This window comes from Lampris incognitus, chromosome 14 (genome assembly GCF_029633865.1).
Source record: "Lampris incognitus isolate fLamInc1 chromosome 14, fLamInc1.hap2, whole genome shotgun sequence".
Lineage (NCBI taxonomy): Eukaryota > Metazoa > Chordata > Actinopteri > Lampriformes > Lampridae > Lampris > Lampris incognitus.
The window spans coordinates 26,600,626-26,620,955 of record NC_079224.1 but is presented as its reverse complement, the minus strand read 5'-3'; the positions used below and the strand labels follow the sequence as shown (position 1 = coordinate 26,620,955).

The following is a 20,330-nucleotide window of genomic DNA, read 5'->3' as shown; positions in this document are numbered from 1 at the left end:
GCCAGTAAATTTTTTCATCTGCCAGCCACCTTGGCAGGTAAGCCAAAAAGTTAATTTTGGACCCTGACTGCCCCCAGTTGATCAAACGTTAGTCAATGAGAAGAGTCTCAAAACCAAGTTTTTATTGATCCAAAACACTTAAAAAACAGGAAAAAAAACCCCGAATGAAACATATGGGAGCTTTTAATTTGAAATGACGGACACAGGAAGTGGCGAAACTCAGTCAGTCAGGGACAGACAAATCATACTGCCAGTTCCCCCTTTTTTTTTTAAAGGCTGTTTTAGTTATCATTTGTTTTATAAATTTATTGTGTTGATGTTACAAGTTCATAAGTTGTGTGATGTTATACTGTGTTGAAATAAATCAACAACTAACAAGTTCAGTCTCCTTGCTGGTTGTCCCAACACATTCACAATCATTAGCGCTTTTGCCAGTGTCGTCAACAGTCAGCTCACTTCGTGCATCACTTGTAAAATTTATATCTTAAAAGCTCATTATTACAGTTCTGTATTTCTCTGTAATGTAGCACAGTGTTAACAATGTTACTTATAGCCAGTGTTGTAGTATTTGAGTCCAAGACTCGGACTCGATTTTCAGGACTCATGACTCGACTTGGACTTGAGCACTGATGACTCGGACTCGAACATTGGGGACTCGAGACTCGACCTCGAGGTTTAGTGACTCAACTACAACACTGGTGTGTGTGTGCACATGCTTGCGAGTGCATTTGTTTGACTATTGTGTCACAAAGTAGATTAACTCCCTTTGAAACGGTGACAGCTGTGTCATTTTTGTTTAATGTAGACCTTTTTTATTTGTATGTCAGCTTTTTTACAGCGCCAGAGTGGAGCACTGGAGCCCATCTTGGAACTTGACTCAACATTTAATTTCATATGCAAAATCTATAAAACTTTATTCTGTTAAAGCTTAATTTTGGAAACCAAAACCCACACAAGCAAATCAATGTCCGTATTAATTTCAAAAAATTTTATATACATAAAAATACATGTAAAAGTAATAGCTTTTTAAGTTTCACGTGCATAAAAGGGAAGTTGATAAGATGTAAAAAGAACTAAGCAGGCAGATGTTTACTGCTCACAAACTTATTTATAAATGAAAAAAAAAGACATCTCATCCTCATTTGTTGTGCATTCACCATGTGGAAATCTTGGAATCAGTTTTATGCAAACAGCCATCTCTCTTCTCCTCTTACTTAATCCTACAGTCAGCACAAAAACTGGCAACACTTCGCTCATTTGTCCTTTGTTTTATTCCTGTTGCACCAGGACACCTGACACTGTATGGAAAAGGTTTATCTTTAGCCTACATCAGTCCCCCATGCTACCCCCAACACTACTATTTTCATCATCACTGACAATATTTACATGCAGTCAATCTGATTAAGGCAAATAATCAAATTGCTGCATGTGCACAATCAATTCTCCAAAACAAAACAAAAAACCTCCAACTAAGGCGTGTACAAAAAGTAATCTGATTGACAAAAAAAATGTAGACCTGTCAATCACATCATGCTTATGTCGATTTAGACATTAATCAGATTAAGATGGTTTGAATAATGTGTTTACATGGCAGTTGTAATAAAATTATTGCCTTCATCTGATTAAAATCAAATTTTTAACTTGCATGCAAATGTGCCAATTTTTTTGTCTTTTCTTTTGATTCTTCCTCCTTTTTTCTCCATAATTGTACTTGCCCAATTACCCCACTCTTCCAAGCTGTCCTGGTCACTGCTCCACCCCCTCTGCCGATCCGGGGAGGGCTACAGACTGCCACACGTGTGGGAGGATCACGCTATTCCCCCCAGTCCACCCCCCCCCGAACAGGTGCCCCGACTGACCAGATGTGGCGCTAGTGCAGCAACCAGGACACATACCCACATCCGGCTTCCCACCTGCAGACACGGCCAATTGTGTCTGTAGGGACACCTGACCAAGCCAGAGGTAACACAGGGTGATCGGCGTGTTGGTAGGCAATGGAACAGACCGCCATGCCACCTGGACGCCAACATACCAATTTTTGGGCTATTGTATAAAAGGTAGGTGAGTTATACTATAAAAATTCCACACTATACATTCAATCACTAAGGTGGTCATCACACTCATCATACCACCATACATGAGTAATCATATGTGTGACATGAGCTTTAATAGTTGTTGTGGATGGCGCTCATGTGATTACTCTTTAGTCGAAGCCATTCAAATTCTCAGTAGTGTGCTCAAGGACAGATACGTCTGGGTGCCAACGTTTAATTGGCCAGTTATTGATAGATAACAGTACTATCTTTTTGCAAAAATGGCCAGTATTTACTTTTCAAGGTAGATCTTTCGAGTTCTAAAAACAATTATCTTTAAATCTTAAATATTCAGGGAAAGTCACAGAAGGACAAGACCCCCGGTGACATGGGGAATTTGCCATGACCTTAGCATTAACAACTCTGCAGCAACACCACACCTGTTTCCATTATTAAACACACCAAGTCTGGTGATTTACAAATTGCCTCTCTTTTCCTTAACAGGCTTCAGATGGATCAGGAAAATGAACCCTCAAAACAAAGCCTACTAAAAGAAAACACAATGCAAAAACATTAAAATAGATGCTTTATCCCGCTTTCTCGACACCTGAGGTTTTGGTGTGATACTGTATTCAGTTCATTTTTATTTTAATGTTATCCAAGTTCTTACATCAAGCAATTGTTGAATTGCCATCCGTAAGAGTTATCTATGCATCTAATAATAGTAAAAGTTAACAAATCACTAAAGAAATAGAGTAATTACAGATCTGATAGATATACACGTGTCAAAGTGCAACTCCAAGGCCCAGTGTCTTTTGTCTATTGTCTTGAATAGATGAATATAAATTAGCTTTGGGCTTCCCTTAAATATTTTTCAGAAGTGTTTGGCTACCACTCTTATAAACAATAACTTCTAATCCTATTCCATCAAAACTAAATGGCAACCAGTAGTAAGGAGGGATGGGAACAGACCCATGGCCCCCAGACATGCCTGTGATGCCAGAGTGATCAGGTGAGAAAGAAGTGCTGTGAGACGAGAAACCAGTCCAGAAGCAGCAGAGATGCTCTTACTTAAAGAGAAGGGCATAATGGAGCTCAACAAAGACATTCTGAATTATGCTTTATTATTTTCAAATTCATTTAGGCCCATGTTTTAACGTTGATCTTAAACACGGCCCAATTCACTAAAAAGGCCATCTAAGGTGAAAACTATGCATCCAAACAATTTCAACTTACCCATAATGTACCTAGCCAATAAAATATACCGATTCTTATTTTTGTTAAATCGTTACTGATGCCTGTTTTTTGCCTTGTGAGAAACTGTCCATCATTAGCGGAAAGGGGACATCTCAATCTCCAGTGCTCCTCTGGGAGATGGAATAATGTATTGCATCCTAACATAGATCAGTGACATACCATACGTTGCTGCTGTCGCAGAAAACTATATAACTGCAACTTTGGTGATTTTTCAATCCCTTTATAGGCTAGGGCTGTGAAAAAAAAAGAAAAAAAAAACAGCTCGGTATTGCAATATTTTTTTCACGATTGATTTTCCAGCCCCTGTAATGGCAAAATTTAGACTTGCACTTTTGTTGAACTTCTGCTATTAGAGACTATCTGTCCAGTACTTGCACTTTTGTTAAACTTCTGTTATTAGAAAACACTTTGGGCCACTACCTATACCTAAATGCAAATGAAGAACTTGTCTGGACTGGCTTTCTACCTAAAGTGTAACCACGAAACATTCAGTTTCCCTTCCTCCCTTTCATGTTTTCTGTGTATAAACATGGCTGCGGGACTATCCCTCTTTGAGCTTCTCTGACAGACTGCATAGCACTCTGTTACGACGCTGCTCCTTCTTGCAAGAATTAAATTCAGAAAGACAACTCTGCCTCATTTGTCTGTTATTTCGATTCTCACCAGAGACCTTGCAAAGACAAAACATTTTTTCCCACAACACCCCTCGTAGATATATCAAAAAAAAAAAAATCATGTTGTAAACAGATTTCAGTTCGATGTGTTCAGTGACACAATAAGAATACTTAATATCACTTTGTTTTATGATGTTATGGCATCTACACTGCAGTTGAGTTCAGTGTGTTCTATGACATAATACTTAATATGCACACTGTTTTCATATAATGTTATGGCATATACATTTCAATTCAATGTGTTCGGTGACACAATAAGAATACTTAATATGCACACTATTTTCATATGATGTCATGGTATATACATTTCAGTTCAGTGTGTTCAGTGACATCATGCAATGCAAATACCGTTCTAATAAATTGGAATGGAAACGTTGAATTAAGTAGTTTTGACTCAATTTTCTGCCGTTTTCAAAATAGAATGTGATGCAAATATTAAGACTACCCAGGTGACACAGAGCAAGTTGTATTTTCAGCTATATTTTTAAACTTTCAGTAAATTGTGTAGGGTATTGCAGTGTCGCAATATGTATGACCAATGTATCGTGACATGCATCATATTGTGAGGTCTTTACCAATACCCAGCCAATACCCATTATAGGCCAACTAGAGCTTAAAGTCAATGCAGTCTGCAGCATCAATTGCGTGTCATGATTACTTAAGCCTCTAAAACTGAAATATATTTGCTTTTAAAGATAGGTGGTTTCTGCCTGACAATTGCAGTGAGTTCGAGTCAAAACCATTACATGAGGCACAGAGCTTTTCCCTGTGGATGACCTGTCGGTATGTCAGGCCTTCTCTTAGCTTTTATGAATATTATATGGAGTGATATACACGTTTCATTTCTACGTTATTGTGGTCTTTATTTAAAGAATACAATCCCGCAGACATCTGCTTGCGCTTTCTAGCCATTGCTGTGAGGACACCAGTTCAGCTACAAATTAAAGGAGGGCAGGAGCCCAGCCCTATCCTACCCCCCGCAACTACATCTGTCATGCATGACTCATTCTTGAATACTGGTGGTAAAAGCATGGTGCCGAGTACAGGCTGACGACAACTTTAAGAGCTGGCCACTCACACGTTACTGAGCACTTCTTGCACAACCGAGTGCTTCTAAGTTAAAACACAAAAACACTGTAACTAAGGAAGAGCCTCAGTGGAGGACACTACCAATGAGTCTCCCGTCAAATTTAAAAGTTTCGAAGCCAAATGCCTACGTATTTCTAAGATCCATACAATTTGTACAAGACCAGCCCCCCCCCCCCAAAAAAAACATCCGTCATCCATGACTCATTCTTGAATACAGGTTGGTAAAAGCATGGGTCCGAGTGCAGGCTGACAACAGCTTTGGGAGCTGACCACTCATACTTTGCTGGACACTCCTCGCATAGCCGAGTGCTTCTCAACACTGTAACCAAGGGAAGTGCCTCAGTGGGATTCTGTGGTGAATACCACTGTGGCAGTAGGGGTGGGGCTTGTTAGCACCAGCAAGAAGGAAGACACACCTGAGGCGGCTGGTGTGATGGTGTGATTGTGGCACCTTTATCCTACCTGCTGAGCCACTGGTTCACTGTCTTGGGTCAGCACGGCAGCTGGAACCTCACCACCACACTGGGCGGAGGCAAAGACACAAGATGGAGACAGACGAAAGAGACAGAGGGACCAGGGTGGCACGGACAGAAAGAGAGGATGAAGGTGAGCCGAAGCAGACTGACACCATGGGGGAGTGCTGGGCTGTGGGCATGGGCAGGGAGATTCCTCGGGTATAGCACGACGTGCTGGGTGGGGCTGCTGCCGGCAGGCTATCACCATGGGGAAGTGGGGCAAGGTGCACCAGGGAAGGCCTGGGAAATATCTCCAGGCCCACCGGACCTGTGGGTAACTATGGGGACTCTTGTCTGTATGTTTGAATAGTAATAAACATATCTAGTTTTAATGATATTTGCCTTTGTGCCTCTGTCCTAACCCCCTCATGGCAACAGACTTGCCACAACCACCTATGAGACTCCCCTCCAATGTAAAGTTTCAACCCAAATGCCTATGCATTTGTTCGTTCTGAACTATTTGTACAAAGACACATGACTTAACATATTAGTACCGTGTTGCTGCTGTCTCAGTACAATGTTGTCTTTAATGATGAGTGTGGCTAGTAATTATGCCTAGTCATTTTGGTCCCCTAGGACTAAATTAGGCCCTGTGGCAAGAACTTGGCAAGTATGGTTTAGGATTACGGACATGAATAATTACTTTCACACGGTTGAAACAAATCATTCCCAGCAACAAGCTATAGCCTACTCCTGAAAAAAACCCAACCCTTGAGGCTAGAGTTCGTACAGGAAGTGAGGCAATCAAGACCAGTCTTGTCCTGCCTACAGTCTGCGAAGTCGACGATCCTGAACCACCGCTGTGGGCACAGCGGAGTCAATGCGTCCAGGGTTTTACTGTAATCTCAATCAGTTTACATTGCCCCTGTAATTTGTCAGATGTTGCGTTTCGAAGACAGCGATTACCTCTGCATGGAGTCTGCCGTGTTAGAAAAAGGTCTGAAAACCCTGAGGTGTCAATTGAAGTAGATCTAAAAATGTTTTTAAAAAAAAGTAAACAGGGAAATCTTTTTGTTGTTTAAGAAAACAGAGGAAACAAGATCTCCCTCACTACACCCTAAATCCATTAGTCCCTACTTTCAGAGGGGCCAGAGACAACTTTTGAACAAAACTCGAGACATTATTTAAGATTTCATTATTAGAATGTCATGAATCCTTACATAAACACCAACGCGGACCAAATGCCCCAAGTTCCTTTGTTTTAACTACAGATCTTTAATTTCGCTCAATAAGACTGTTATGTCTGCACACATTGATGTCTGAAAGACGTCAACACAACTAAGGTGTGACCAGTTTAATTCTGCTTCACACCACAACTTAAAGCGTGTCATTTCAATGGGAATGTGTCTGGTTGATTTGTCTTTGGGATTAAGTAAAAAAATATCGTTTTGGGAGGGGAAAAAGGAGGTTTTTTTCCATTTTCTCACACTCTCGTCGACACGGTTCGGCATGCAGCCACCCATACTGCCCTCTCCGGTCATAACATAAAACGTAGCTCGAAGGCCTACTTTCTTTACAAAGCCCTTACAAGAGGGTTTTGGGGAGGAAAACGTGTTGGGGGAAAGCCCAAGCAGGAAATAAACAACATCTTCTTTGACGAATTGTTGTCAAATACATTGTTAAATAACGTTTTCCTGAACCAGCACGGAGACGGATGGTAAAACCGTTCCGTTTGTACCCACACCCAAAGTTTCCCCCAAGACACATTCCTTTCCTTTGTCGTTTACACGGGTCTTGGCGTGCCCCCAAAACACGGTAGCCTAGTTTGTTCTTCTTTGGGGGGGGGGTTAAAAATAAACGTACCTTATGCTCTCCAGTAGACCTTATTTTTGTGGGTTCAGAATAACATTTGCCGACTACGGTCCTCCTCCAACGAAACAATGATGGAAGTCTTTGGTGGTCAGGTTTTGGGTTTAACCTCTCAATAGGCTAACTCCCGATTACTCCCCACTGTCAAGACGGCGATGCGTTTTCCCATCAAAGTGACCCAAATGACGGTGACCTTGTTTAAACAGCGGAAAAGGGCTTAGATGTACGCGACTGTCGCGGGTTTCAACATCCGAGTTGGGGGGGCAAAGAATCCTAGTCGCCCGAACACGTTTCACACCGCCGCAACGGGCAACTCGGCGTTCCCTTCAGCCGGATGGCCACAACCAGACAACGGCCCTTATCTAGGACCGCCCACACATCTCAGCTCTCGCTCGCTCTCTCTCTCTCTCTCTCTCGCTCTCTCTCCCGCGCACACACACCCAAGCGTAATTTATGGTATGATCCCTACCACTTTTCTGATTACTTGAAACTGTCCAACACTAATTTGATTTTAACTGCGTATATTAATTTCCATCGGCTCTACAAAGGGTTAACTCCCTCATGTTCCCACTGGATGAGAAAGTGTTTCTATTGGTGTTCGCTTTGCTCCCACCTCCTTTACATGCAGGATGTGATGTGATAGGCATATTAACGTCATACTGGTAGCAAGTATACTTAGCTATTATTAACAGATAACGTAGTTAGCTAGTAAGCTAAATGTTGTGACAGGGTGTGCTAGAGGGATTTTGTGCTGTTACCTTGAACTGTTTTTTCCCCCTCGTGTTGGCATTATACAGTGCTTGAAGTGGGAAAAATAAGTGCCAGTACTCCCCTTATTCACGTGTTTTCTTATAAAATAGTATTTTTCAGTTTTTATTAAGGCAGTGGTAGTGGAGAGGTAGACAGGAAATGAGGGAGAGAAAGAGTTATGACATGCAACAAAGGTCGCCGGTGGCTGGAATCGAACCTGCCACTTCGCAACCATGTCGCATGCCCCCCTATTTCACATGTTGTTGTGTGTATAGGCCGGTATCAGCAAATCATTACTACATTATGAATTTCTACAGTGAATAAAATATAGCAGATACTGCTGATGTTCACAACATAACCATTTAATCAATGTGACAGCCATTTCAATTATTAGAGTAAAACATATTTGACTATACCAAGTCCAGTTGCACTTGATTCAACTCCTTTGGATAACCATGACCTGGATGAATGAGAACATTCACAGACATATTTGACTATTACACTAGCTTTAGTATATGGTTCAATGAAGTCATCGGGCCGGGATGCCCTTAGTTCCCTGTATTTTCGGCGAAATCCGATACTTTATCTTCTGTCTACTTTTAGTGCCACACAAACTAAGCCCCTCTGCATCACCGTGCTCTATGTCCAGTTGTCCCTCAGGCTATTATTGTAAGGTTAATGTAACGTTACTTGGACTACCGCCGACAGAGGAAAGCGTGGCGAGAACGGGAACAGGTGAGCGTATGTAATGCCCAAGTGCCCCCCTGGGTAATGAAGTTTATTTAGGGCTAATATGAATCACCAAGACAGAGAACCTGATATGGAGGGGGCTGAAAAGAGTACCGGCAGCATGTGAGAAGTGACAGAAGGAAAAAGTCACGGTACACCAAAGAGTAAAATGTAGAAGTGCTGGTGCTATGTACCAGTGAGTACTGGCTCACTTTGAGCACTGGCATTACACTTGTTGGCCAAACATACACACACTAACTCTGACTCTCTCTCTCTCACACACACACGCACGCATGCACGCATGTATGCACGCGCGCACGCATAATCCACCTGTCTCACCTGTAAAGGTTAAATTTCTTCACTGACTTTTTGCCATGAACACTTCACAAGAGCAATGACAGCAGAAAATTCAAAGGCCAGTTTGAGACATGCTGCTTACTGAGGGTGGCAGGCCTCCATGCACAGGAACTTATTTCAGAGTACTTCGTAGGCTTTAATGACATATGGACTTCTTGTGGGCGGCACAGCAGCGGTTAGTGGAGTTGCCTTGCTGCAAGAAGGTCCTGGGTGCGAGCCCCAGGGTAGTCCAACCTTGGGGGTCGTCCCAGGTCACCCTGTGTGGAGTTTGCATATTTGCCCCGTGTCTGCGTGAGTTTCCTCCAGGTGCTCCGGTTTTCTCCCACAGTCCAAAGATATGCAGGTCAGGTGAATCGGCCATACTAAATTGTCCCTAGGTGTGTGTGTGTGTGTGTGTGTGTGTGTGTGTGTGTGTGTGTGTGTGTGTGTGTGTGTGTGTGTGTGTGTGTGTGTGTGTGTTGACCCTGTGATGGACTGGTGGCCTGTCCAGGGTGTCTCCCCGCCTGCCGCCCAGTGACTGCTGGGATAGGCTCCAGCATCCCCGCAACCCTGAGAGCAGGATAAGTGGTTTGGAGAATGAATGAAGGAAAATGAATGAACGGGCTTCTTGTTTTTATTTGTTTCGATTACTTTCTCTTTGACACTTATAAATCAAATGAAATTTTGTATTTTAATAATAGCCTAATTTGACACAATAAAAACGTAAACACATCACTTCTTTATTGTATAAGGCCTCTTTTTGCAGTTGCAATTTAATCAAGATTTATGTACTCATGTAAAAAAAAAAGCCAGCCTGGCCCTGCCATAGCTGGCTCAGTGGTGCTGGGGGAAACTGTGAGCCCGTGCTAGAGGAAATTCAGGGTAAGACCTCCCTACTCAGCACTGTTCACCTCATTTTTCAATGGGTAAAGGACCAAAAAATAGGTCAGAGGAACAGTTGCTGGCGAGTTATAAAGTTGTGCTTGTTTAAAGGTTGTGGCCTGCAGGGGGCGCCATGTTGGGTCAATCATTGTTATTTTTTAAACGCCAGAGCGTAATGTCATGATGCACCATTCCTCCGAGTTTGATCAAAATCAGACAGGTGTTGTCTGAGATAAGTCACATCATGTGTGATGTCCCTAGGTGTAGAGAACAGGTCACAGCAATAAAAGGAAAAATGTCCTGATGCTACGAGGCTAACGAAAAAATGAAGATGATGATAAAAACATGAGAATCAGGGAAATGAATACCAAACTGGGTTCGATAAAAGAGCCTAAACATTAACAAATGCTGGAAAATGCCAGAGCAACGTGAAGATGCCAAAAATGACAAAGGAAAATGACTTGGCACAGGCTGCTTCTATTAGACGATATTTGATCATTCAAACACATATTAACACAACATATGCTGTTATTATTAAATGTATGTTGTTAACAAAGCGACCCATTTTTTTCATTATTATCTAAGGGAACAGAGCTAATGAACGGTTTTCTCAATTTTAGCCTCTATAAGCAGGTTGTGACTGTAGCTACAGCCACAGCAGCTGTGAATACTTAGTCTCCCCAAACGGCTTAAAGGCCTATGAGGTCACCGTCTGAATTATATTGGTTTACATCACCACACATTCATGCTGATGCACACTGCTATCCTGCCACTGTACTAGACCTCTAGTCTGGGACATAATACTGTCATCTAGCGGTTATGTCTAGGGTCAGACCATCTACTAAAAACAGCCCGAGAAATGCAATCATCAAGAAATGCAGCATTGGGGTGTTATAACTGGATGCATCTCATCTAGGTAGTATCTCATATAGACACCTACAGTATATTCATAAAGCTTCACACATGAACCCTACACATGGGGACCACCCAGCGCTAACACATTCATATACTGAGACTAACCACATGGGAACTCCCTAGAAGCAGTGTCTCATTTAAGAGCGAGTCAGCAGTAACTGTGAATCAAAGGGAGGCCGTTGCTCATCAAGCATTACTCATCGCCTCCCAGCTCGAGTGGACTACAAGAAATTATGTAACTCCATATTTGGTTTTACTTTAATCTTATCTATTCAAAGAAACCATTAAAATACCATACAAAAAGATTGGTTGGCTGAACTATCACTAATATATCAACAATAAGCAAAGTGATTGGTCATCCACCGGCAGGTGTGATAAAGAACTGTGTGTTCTGGTAACTTGCACACCTAGAAATGTCATAAAAGGCCTTCACAGATCAAAATGACAGGTGTTTTCTTGTTTTTTTTTTTAAGTGGGCATGTTTTCCAGCTATCCATTTTGCCTACACAATTAATCCTTTTCAGCGTACTTTGGCCGCAAAGCAGAGTAGGATAAGGTAGGATACGTCACTCGTCCATTACAGAGCAAGCACGGTGTACTATCTGATATTGCTGTGTTGGTGTTGTTCCTATGACATCAAAATTAGTGTTGCTCCAGGACCATCACTGCAACTGACCAATCACATTGTTGTGCTGTCGTGCCTTTGAGACTCGGGGAAAAAGACTGTTGTGGGTTAGCTATCAGGTTAGTTTAAGGTTAGCTATCGGTTAAGGTTAGGGTAAGGTAAGTGTTAGGTTAAGGTTAGGTTGAGTTTATGTTAGGTTAGCTTTGGTATTTTTCTGGTCTTTTTCCCCGCGTCACAAAGGCATGACAGCACAACAACGTGATTGGTCCATTGCAACGATGGTCCTGGAGCAACATTTAATTATGATGTCATGGGAACATCTCCAACACGGCGATATCAGATCGTGCATGCCATTACACCTACATACAATCTCTAGCCCCACTCCCTTTAATATCTACAGCCAAGGAGGAGCCTGATATTCATGTTTTTAGACTGCTGGAGGCATCATTTAATCTTAAATGTTAGTTTTTTGTTTTTTTTGAGCCACTACATTATTCCTATATTTACCCAGGATGTTGTGTTTCTACAGGAGCGTGTTTATGTTCCCTCATCCCTATTTCATTGAACTTAACTACACTTAACCTAACCTACCTTAACCACAACCTCTATCTAACCAAAACCTTAACCCAACGCTAACCCACAGGGCTGAGGGAACATAGAGCTGACCCCGTTTCTGCAGGTGTGCAGTGTTGTGTTAAGCTGCATGTGTACTGCGCTCTCCAAAAACCAACTAATATTACGACACACCGTAGGTTTATGAATTCACCCTTGCCATATGACCTGCAACAAGAACACATCAGCTCTGCTTCTCCGTGTTGCTACACTGACTTGGTGGCCCTGTTGTCAATGAAGCTATGTCACAACGCTGCGGGGCTATACCCGGCCAATCAGATGGGCTGGATAGAGCATCAGTCTGAATATCTGCCACATACAGCACAATTTATATGCACTCATTATGTTCAGCAGGTAATGTTCTTAAGGACTTGTTTGCTAATAAGGGCTGAAAATATGATGTTAAAAGAACACAGATAATGAAACCCCCAGAGTAGATGAAGGTTGGATAGTGCACGTTTAGCAGGAAACCTCACTTTAACCCTAACCACACAACACAGTATACGTTGATTTTAAAAAAATAGTTTTACTGGATAATACTACTGCCTTTTGATAGATTTGTCTCAGGATAGCTATGTGGTAAACAGAGTTTTCCATACGCATCAAATAGCTGACTACTCATTTAAGTCCAGCCGGCTATTTTAATATATTTTTTTTTCTTATTAAATAGTTTTGATTAACAAGTTGCGATTCGCTATGCGTGTACCTTTACGACTACTGCTTCACGACAATGCAAGCATGACGACTGAGAAACGACCTGTGCTCTATATGAGTGCGTGTGTGTGTGTGTGTGTGTGTGTGTGTGTGTGTGTGTGTGTGTGTGTGTGTGTGTGTGCTCAGCTGAGCAGTAGTGTCCTTTGGTTTACCACAAAGCTAACCTGAAACAAATTTAGTCAAGTCAAGTCAGTTTTATTTATAGAGCACATTTAAAAACGACAAACTTTGGCCAAATTTACTATAATAATACAAAAACAACAACACAGACATAAAAAAGAGGATATAAGTGGAAAAATCATAGTATCTTGGTAACATCATAGCACAAGCAGAACTGCACAAACCACAAAAGCCACAGAGTGGTCAGGGATGTCGTCATGATGACGCTTAAGAGGCTACAGAAAAGATCAGGGTCTTTAGATGGGTTTTAAAAATATCACTGGAATGGCATTGTGCGAACTATACCATGGCTTTTTGGGGAGCTCACTTTTTTTTTTGAATGGGGTGGGGGGTGGGGCCGCTGTGCGTGCCTCAAATAAAGGGCTGACTGTGACTTGACACAAAGAAACATGTATAGCTGCAAGAATGTAGAACTACTTGCTTTATGTCAGCACATCTGATATATAAGGAATGTGAATGTATGTCACCCACGTTGTTGCGACTGGGGCGCCATCTTGTTAGAAATGTGCTCCGTTAGTAAGCATGTAAAAAATGTAAACAAGAGCCTTAACAAAGCAATGCAATCTATGAGTGATCTGTTCATTGAAAACACTCAAAATAAATTTATTTTTACTCATGTAATGTGGCCTGGCTTTATTGTCTTGTAGTTCCATATTGTCTGGATAAGGTGAATCATGAATTCAACAACAGCAACATAATATAACAATCAGTTAATGACCACGTCAAACCTCCACATGGGTATCAAAACCAAACATTAAAGTATGCTACAATATGGCCAACTAAAGCAGGGCAGAGTATACGCCATTTCACGCCGCGGCCATCTTGGATTTTAAAAAAAACCAAGTGGTGGGAACTTAGCCACGCCCCCTTCTTACTCAATCGGAAATCAATGCAGCCGGGGCCAGCAGCAAACATGGTTTGGACTACCAACCTCGAACACCTACCGTCATTTACCACAATATGAAAACTAAGCTGGATCTTTTCTTTTTCGAGTACTTTCTGCCTCTCCTGTGCCAGTGAGGAGAGACACACACACACACAGGGCTGTATTCAAAGAAGCTGTTTAATCACAATAAAATAAACAATAAGATACATTTCACTTTTATACTGTACATTCAATATTTATACATTAGATTGTCCCATCTACAATATTTTCATTCTTTGTCCTTTAACTTTAACAAAACTGTTGGTTCATTTTAAACTAAAATATGTTCGGTCAACTGTCATTCTGTTATAGCAATAAACTGGAACTCGCTACCAACTCAAATCATCAATTGTTTACTAAACTAAGATAGTGATTGCTCATCTCAAGGTGTGGGCTAAAAAATGGGACTGTACTGAAATGAAGTTAAATATGTTTCAATCTATCTAAGGTTTGTGTGCACTATTTTCTTGTCAGCTGAATTTAACAAAGGTTTAAAACAGTGGTCCCTGAAAATTTGTTAGGAGAGCACACACAGTCCACAGTTAGTTGACTGTTCCACTTAGTGAAAGGGGTATGACTCCATCAAAAATGTGGTACTCCTTTATGCGTCTTATTGACCGTTCGATGGGTATTCTCAAGCCAGCAATACTCTGTGTGTCTGTGAGCTCATCACAGCTAAACTGTCCACTTGGGCCTAAAAATGCAGGGATGACAAGTTTTACATCTATTTCATCGAGCAGGTCTTTGATAAGGAAGCCCTTATCGGCCATGACCTCATCACCTGACTCTAAGAGGTCCAGAACACCTGACCTCTTAGTTATCTCCTTATCAGAAATACATCCTGTGTATAGATTACTTACCAGGCTAACTGACCCTGAGGGAGTGATCCCAATTAGGGATTTCAGTGTAGTGTTACTTTTATAATGGGAGTATGTCATGGTGTTCAAAACCTTCGAACTAGCTGTCTCGATGCGGATCTCTGTGCAGTCTAGTATCAGTCTTGTGTTTGGGTAGAATTCCCTGAATACTGGTGGCATTAGCTCGTCTACTGCTGCTCTACTTGGCCATATTGGGAGGGTCCCTAACATAAAGAGCAAATAGTTGGCCCACGTCGTACAGTTCCTGCTGACTGTGGCCGGCGACACATTGAATCATACAGATAAATCCAGAGCAAAAAAGCCCAACCTCACGCGGCACAAGAACAGGAAAAACTGATCAATCAGCGATAAATGCTCTGCATGGAAGCCAGACACAGAAATGTGTTCTAGGTTATGGCTGTTCCTTTGCATTTGAGTCCATCGCACCATGGACTCTGCAGTAGGCTGTAAAGCTAGGAAGAATGCTTTGAGGGTGTGGTAACCCTTAAAACCAGTGTAAAACCTGATCAGATTGGGCGCACACTGGAAGCGTTCCAGACCAAAACGCTCACTTTTCAGCTTTTTATTTTCGTCCTCAAGGAAAGCGATGCGTTTCTTTACTGCGTCAAGCTGATCTTCCACAGAAAGGGGCTTCACATCGTAGTCATGATCAGGTAGAGTCGCCCAAACCTCACTGGACACATGAGGATATGTCATACATGTGGGAAGCAATATAAATCCACACATGTTCCTGTTATCAAGATGATGTGTCAGAACAGAGCTATCCACTATCGAAAGATTAGTGAATATATATATACATATTATACAATGCAGTAATCTACATGTTTGAAAAATTGTATTGTACTGACAGTAACAACTCACCTATCTCCCTCATGTTCCTCTTCATGTTCCTCTTCATCTTCTTCCGCTATTAAGTCACCAATGCGACTACAAACAGGAGCAAATATTTTTCAACGTCAAACTTCTGTCTCCCTTCTAATGTTTTAGTCACAGTGAAACTGGTCACCTCAATATTATTTAACTGGCTGTACATGGTGCAACCTCTGCAGCTCAATGCATACAGTAACGTCAAATGTACATGCAACCTCTGCAGCTCAATGCATACAGTAGGCCTACATGTACATAATGTCTGTTGCAATAATAGCAGGAGGAGTAAACATTTAGCCATATGGCATCTTAATGTGTCAGTTGAATTTAGGATGGTACACAGCAGTACGACATGTTGCTTCTAGCAGTGTTTTCAATAAAGTAAGAAGGGGGCGTGGCTAAGTTCCCACCGCTTGGTTTTTAAAAAATCCAAGATGGCCACGGCGTGAAATGGGCGTATATTCTGCATAGTACATCACATCTCATCTCATCTCGTCTCATCAGCCACCACCATGACCCATCAGCCGCTTCTCTGGCGTTGGGTCATGGTGGCAGCAAGCTAAGTAGGGCACTCCAAATGTCCCTCTCCCCAGCAATGCCCTCCAGCTCCTCCTGGGAGATCCCAAGGCGTTCCCAGGCCAGATTGGACATATAGTCCCTCCAGTGAGTTCTGGGTCTACTCTGGGGTCTTGTCCCAGTTGGACATGCCCGGTAAACCTCCAAAGGAAGGCGCCCAGGAGGCATCCTAATCTGATGCCCGAACCACCTCAACTGTCTACTTTCGACATGAAGGAGCAGCGGCTCTACTCCGCGCTCCCTCCGGATGTCCAAGCTCCTCACCCTATCTCTAAGGCTGAGCTCAGACACCCCACTGAGGCCCTTGTATCTGTGATCTCACCCTTTCGGTCACAACTCAAAGCTCATGACCATAGGTGAGGGTTGGAACGAAGATTGATTGGTAAATTGAGAGCTTTGACTTCCGGCTGAGCTCCCTCTTCATCATAACGGTCCGGTACAACTTCCACATTACTGCTGATGCTGCATCAATGCGCCTGTCATTCTCCCGCTCCATCCTACCCTCACTCATGAACAAGACCCCGAGATACTTAAACTCCTTTGCTTTTTTCCCCCCATTTTGCTCCACAATTGTAATTAGCCAATTACCCCACTCTTACCCACATCTGTCTTCCCACCCGCAGACACGGCCAATTGTGTCTGTAGGGACACCCGACCAAGCCGGAGGTAACACGGGGATTCAAACCAGAGAGCCCTGTGTTGGTAGGCAACGGAATAGACCGCTACGCTACCCAGATGCCCTAAACTCCTTCACTTGACCCAACAACTCATCTCCAACCCAGAGGGAGCAATCCACCATTTTCCAGTAGAGAACCATGGCCTCAGACTTTGAGGCGCTGACTCTCATCCCGGCCATTTCACACTCAGCTGCAAATCGCCCCAGTGCGCGCTGGAGGTTGCGTTCTGATGAAGCTAACAAAACCACATCATCTGTGAAGAGCAAAGATGCAATTCTGAGGTTTCCAAAACGGACACACTCCTCACCTTGGCTGCATCTTGAGATCCTGTCCATGAATATCACAAACAGAATCGGAGACAAGGGACAACCTTGGCAGAGTCCAACACCCACCAAAAACGTGTTTGACTTTGTGCCGAGAATGCAGGCACAGCTTTCACTTTGTTATACAAGGACCGGATGGCTTGTAGCAACTGCCCCAGTACTCCACACCTCCGCAGTACCTCCCACAGAGTGCCCCGGGGTACACGGTCATGAGCCTTCTCCAAGTCCACAAAACACATGTAGACCGGCCTGCTCAAACTCCCATCCCTCCCTCAGCACTTCCTTTCGTAAGGGTAAAGAGTTAGTCCATTGTTCCACAGCCAGGATAGAATCCGCATTGTTCCTCCTGGATCCGAGGTTCAACAATCAGTCAGAGCCTCCTTTCCAGCACCTTAGAGTAGACTTTCCCAGGGAGGCTGAGCAATGTGATGCCCCGATAATTGGAGCACACCCTCCGGTCCTCTTTTTTAAATATGGGAACCACCACCCCAGTCTGCCACTCCACAGGTACTGTCCTTGATCTCCACGTGACACTGAAGAGGTGTGTCAGCCAGGACAGCCCAACAATGTCCAGAGCCTTCAGCATCTCAGGGCGAATCTCATGCACACCCGGCGCCTTGCCACTGAGGAGCTTCTTAACTACCTCAGAGACCTCTGCCAGGGATATGTGTGGGGCTTTCCCTGAGTCTTCAGACTCTACCTCCTCCACTGAGAATGTGTTAGCTGGGTTCAGGAGCTCTTCAAAGTGTTCTTTCCACCGCTTGACAACATCCCCAGTCCGGGTCCGCAGTTCCCCTTCCTGGCTGAACACAGCCTGAGTCAGGCTCTGCTTCCCCTTCCTTCCTGAGTCGCCGGATGGTTTGCCAGAAGTTCCTTGAGACCAACCGAAAGTCCTCCTCCATAGCCTCAGCAAACTCCTCCCACACCCGAGTTTTTGCTTCTGCGCCCACAGAAGCCACAGCCCTTCTGGCCTCATGGTACCTGTCTGCTACGTCACAAGACCCCTGGGCCAACCAAGCCCGAAAGGCCTCCTTCTTCAGCCTGACAGCTTCCCTCACTGCCGGTATCCACCAGTGGGTTCTTAGGTTCCCACTTCGACAGGCACCGATGACCTTATGACCACAGCTCCTACCTGCCGCATCTGCAATAGAAGCTTTGAACATGGCCCACTCAGACTCCGTGTCCCCAGCCTCCCTCGAGATATGCGAGAACTTCTGGAGGTGGGAGTTGAAGACCTCATGGACAGGGGCCTCCGCCAGACATTCCCAGTTCACCCTCACTACACATTTGAGTTTGCCAGGTCTGCCTGGCTGCAGATCTGATGATACAACCACAAAGTCTATCATCGATCTTTGGCCTAAGGTGTTCTGGTACCAAGTACACTTATGAACTACCTTATGTTCAAACGTGGTGTTTGCTTTGGCCAATCCATGACTCACACAGAATTCCATTAACAAGACACCGCTCGGGTTCTGATTGGGGAGGCTGTTCCTCCCAATTACACCCCTCCAGGTTTCTCCATCGTTGCCCAAGGGAGCACGGAAGCCCCAAGCAGAACTATAGAGTCCCCAGGCGGAACCCTATCCAGGACACCACCCAGAGACTCCAAGAAGGCCAGATACTCCAAACTGCTATTCGGTGCATAAGCACACACAACAGTCAGAGCCTTCCCCCCAGCGACTGGCAGTCATACAGAGGCGACCCTCTCATTCCCCGGGGAGATCTCCAACACGGCGGCGCTCAACTGGGGACTTGTGAGTATCCCCACATCCGCCCGGTGTCTGTCACCTTGGCCAACTTCAGAAAAGTAAAGAGTCCAGCCCCTCTCCCGGAATTTGGTACCAGAGCCCATGCTATGTGTGGAGGTGAGCCCAACTATATTTAGTTGGTACCGCTTCACCTCCCGCACCAGCTCAGGCTCCTTCCCTGCCAGAGAGGTGACATTCCACATCCTGAGGACCAATCTGCGATGCCGGAAGTCAACACACCCCGGTCCCCGCCTTTGCCTGCCGCTCGGCCTGCATTGCACCCTACCCCAATGCTCAAATCCACATGTGGTGGGTCCATGGGGTGGTGATTCCATGTTGTTTTTCGGTCTGGGCCCGACCGGGCCCCATGGGCCAAGGCCCGGCCACCAGACGCATTGTTTGCATAGTTAACTCTGCATAGTTTCTCAGCACAAATAAGACACAGATAGGTCAAATAGCAAAACAGCCTATAAACACACAAATGTATGAGCATTGAATCAAAAACAGAGCACGCCAGCCTTCCTACAAGGGATTGAGTCCTCATCAACAACAGTTAAAGTTACCCATCACATGCAGATGAGCACAATAATTTCTTGATATAATTAAGACATCAAATGCGAGGGTCACGTATCAACAAACCGGCCTATAACAACACACACATGCATGAGCATTGTAAATACCAACAGAAATAGGTCAGACTGCCTACAAGGGATACAGTCCTCATCAACACCCATCACATACAATACAGTGCTAACAGTGAATAATACAGTTAATTGTGAATAGCGCTTACCTTAAAACAGAAGTGAGCACAGAGGCCTCAGATCAACTGCCTTTACTGTTCGTTCAGAAGCCCATGATGTGGACTGGCGATGACCTGGTTTAATCCAAGATGTGATAAAGGGAGTTGGGTCGAATCTCTCCAAACGGGGTCCATTAAGATCCACAAAAAGAAGCGATGAGAGGTTTTTCACCCAACCTATTGCGGGTCTTGCTATCAGTATTATTAACTGCAGAAACCCCCTCTCACACTCAGATGAGGTGGAAAGATATGTCCTGCTTGCTGTACAAAACTTTTCCAGCGTTTTGCCTGGTGCTTTATCTTGTAACTTCCAGTCATGGAACTGCTCAACCACTTCGCTGGCTGATTCGCCAAGTGTTTTAGCCAGTGCCCGTGCTTCGTTTTCTCCATACAGGATCAATGCATTGTGGTCCTGTG

The 20,330-nt window shown here is 43.8% G+C and overlaps 1 protein-coding gene across 2 annotated transcripts in view; it reads right to left on the bottom strand.

Moving 5' to 3' along the window:
* The window catches only part of LOC130124579 (integrin beta-1-like), a 61,739-nt gene extending 53,918 nt beyond the window's left edge, over nt 1-7,821 (bottom strand). The window contains exon 1 of one of the 2 annotated variants that reach the window (XM_056293994.1): nt 7,372-7,821. The gene's annotated coding sequence lies outside the window, so the exon portion shown is untranslated. The remainder of the gene's footprint in view (nt 1-7,371) is intronic. The other variant, XM_056293993.1, reaches the window with a different exon arrangement.
* Between the last annotated feature and the right edge of the window lie 12,509 nt (nt 7,822-20,330).